This window comes from Triticum dicoccoides, chromosome 7B (genome assembly GCF_002162155.2).
Source record: "Triticum dicoccoides isolate Atlit2015 ecotype Zavitan chromosome 7B, WEW_v2.0, whole genome shotgun sequence".
Lineage (NCBI taxonomy): Eukaryota > Viridiplantae > Streptophyta > Magnoliopsida > Poales > Poaceae > Triticum > Triticum dicoccoides.
In genome coordinates, this window is record NC_041393.1 from 708,943,077 (window position 1) to 708,945,184 (window position 2,108).

The window sequence follows — 2,108 nt, forward strand, 5'->3', positions numbered from 1 at the left end:
CCCCACCTGGCAGGGCTCAGGCGACGGGGGCTCGTCGCCGGCGACCTCTGGACGCGGCGGAGTCCGCGCCACAGGCCACTAGGACGGCGTCTGAGAGCACCGGGGCGTAGCCCGGGCTCTCGCGCATCTGGTGGAACAGAGGGGAGGAGCGGGGACGGCCGGAGCTCGCCGGAGCAAGGCTCGCGGCGGCGGCCGGGGTTCGGGCGCGAGCGGGATCGGGCTGCGGGGCACGGGGAGGCCACCTGAGGGGCCCGGCGGCACCCTCGTGGCACCAGGAACGCGGAGGGAGGCTTGGTTTGGGCGGAGGCGGGCCGAGACGGCGGCGGCGACATGGACGGCGGCGAGGGGCTTCGGCCGTGGTGGGGAGCGGCGCTACGGCACGGGAACGGGAGGGAGAAGAGAGGGGAACGGTGGAGGAGCTCACCGCGGATCCAGCGAGCGCGAAGGCGAGGTCGGGGATGCCCGGAAGCTCCCGAATTGACGGCGAGTACCCACGGCGGCCGGAGGTGAGGATGGCGACGGCGACGGCTCCACGGGGCTCTCCGGCTTGCGTGGCTCGGCGAGGAAGTAGAGGGGGTCGCGGCGGAGCTCGGGGGCTCTACAGAGGGGCGAGGGGACGGCGGGGAGCGCGTCGGTGGCGAGCTGCGGCGGCGGCGGTGCTTCGGGTGAGAGGGAGAGAGAGCAGGGGAAGAGGAGGAGGGCGAGGGGGAGTGAGAACGGTGCGGGGCAGCGCGTGGCGACGTTCCGGACGTCCAGGCGTCGAGGGGAGGACAGGCAGGCAGGTGCCGTGGCGGCACGGCGGTGCGCACGCGCCGGCCACACGCCTCTGGCCTCCTGGCGGGAGGTGGAGGACGACTGGCGCTAGCCAGTCGGCTGGGCCGGCCAGCTGGGCCGCACAGGGGAGGGGAGGCCCAGGTAAGTCCTCCTTCCTTTTATTTCTGTTTTCTATTTTTTTCTGACATTTGTTTGATTTAATAAATATATCAAATCATTTAATTTTATTATGCCAATTTTTGTAGGGGCTAATGGTATTATTCCAGAACTCTTGTATAATTGGCATAATTTTTGGACCATATTTCATATATATAGAAATATATTTCCAATGCAAATATTTATCGAATTAATCCAAATGGCCAAAATAAATGTCCATGAGCTCCTAAAAATATTGTTTTGATTTTTATCTCTGTCCAATATTTTTAGAGGGCATCATGAGCATTTTCTTGGACCCTTTTGGAGAAATTTTTATTTGGGTCATTTTCAAAAATGATTCTGAGGGTTCCACCAATCCTCATTTCAAATTTAAATGAAATTTAAATATGATGCACAATTGACTAGCTAGTCTAGGTCATACCAGACTAGGGATGTGACAGCTGGCTACCTCTACAAAATGAAAAGACATGATTCATAAGCAACACCACACCAGTGGGAGGCTTCACTGAGCAGATGGCACCATTCAACATGGCAAGCAACACAAGCTCAGTAGGAACGACGTTGAATGGTAGCTGTGCACTTGATGCAAGTAGAACTTGACCTAAAGATACTCATCGGGTCAACAGTGAAAGAACTACTTCGATGCCTCACAACCTACAGACAGACGATTTCATCCCATTGGCTCAGCTACTTGATGGCGGGGATGGAGCTAGCATTGTTCCTATGCAAGAAGGCACACTTGATCATCTACCTATTAATGATCAACTGAATGAAATCAATACCTTCTCAATGGATGATCTATTTTCCAACATGCACATGGAAGTAAGAACGTTTCTCATTTGTGTGAATCTATGCGCTGCATATGAATTGTTGAATTGGACATGTGTACATTAATAACACTTTTTCTCAATGTAGGATTTCACTGGAGATGATGCTATCTTGGAAGAAGCATGGTAGTTCTGTATGTTAGCCCGTCCAACGCGTGAGATGCTTGATCAAGAGTATGAAGCTCGAGCGTCCTGTTTGAGGCAATAGAGTGCTTTGACAAGTTTGTAAACATAGTGATATGTGTAGCCATTTTCATATACCAGTGGTCCTTGAGATATAGTTCCTCTTGTATAACATTGAGAATTGACGTGTTCTGCACAACAATCATAAATACCACCCTTTAGAGACTA

At 53.5% G+C, this 2,108-nt stretch overlaps 1 pseudogene; it reads left to right on the forward strand.

The window, feature by feature from the left end:
* Positions 1–1,887, forward strand: part of LOC119339476 — an 18,277-nt pseudogene extending 16,390 nt beyond the window's left edge.
* Positions 1,888–2,108: the final 221 nt, after the last annotated feature.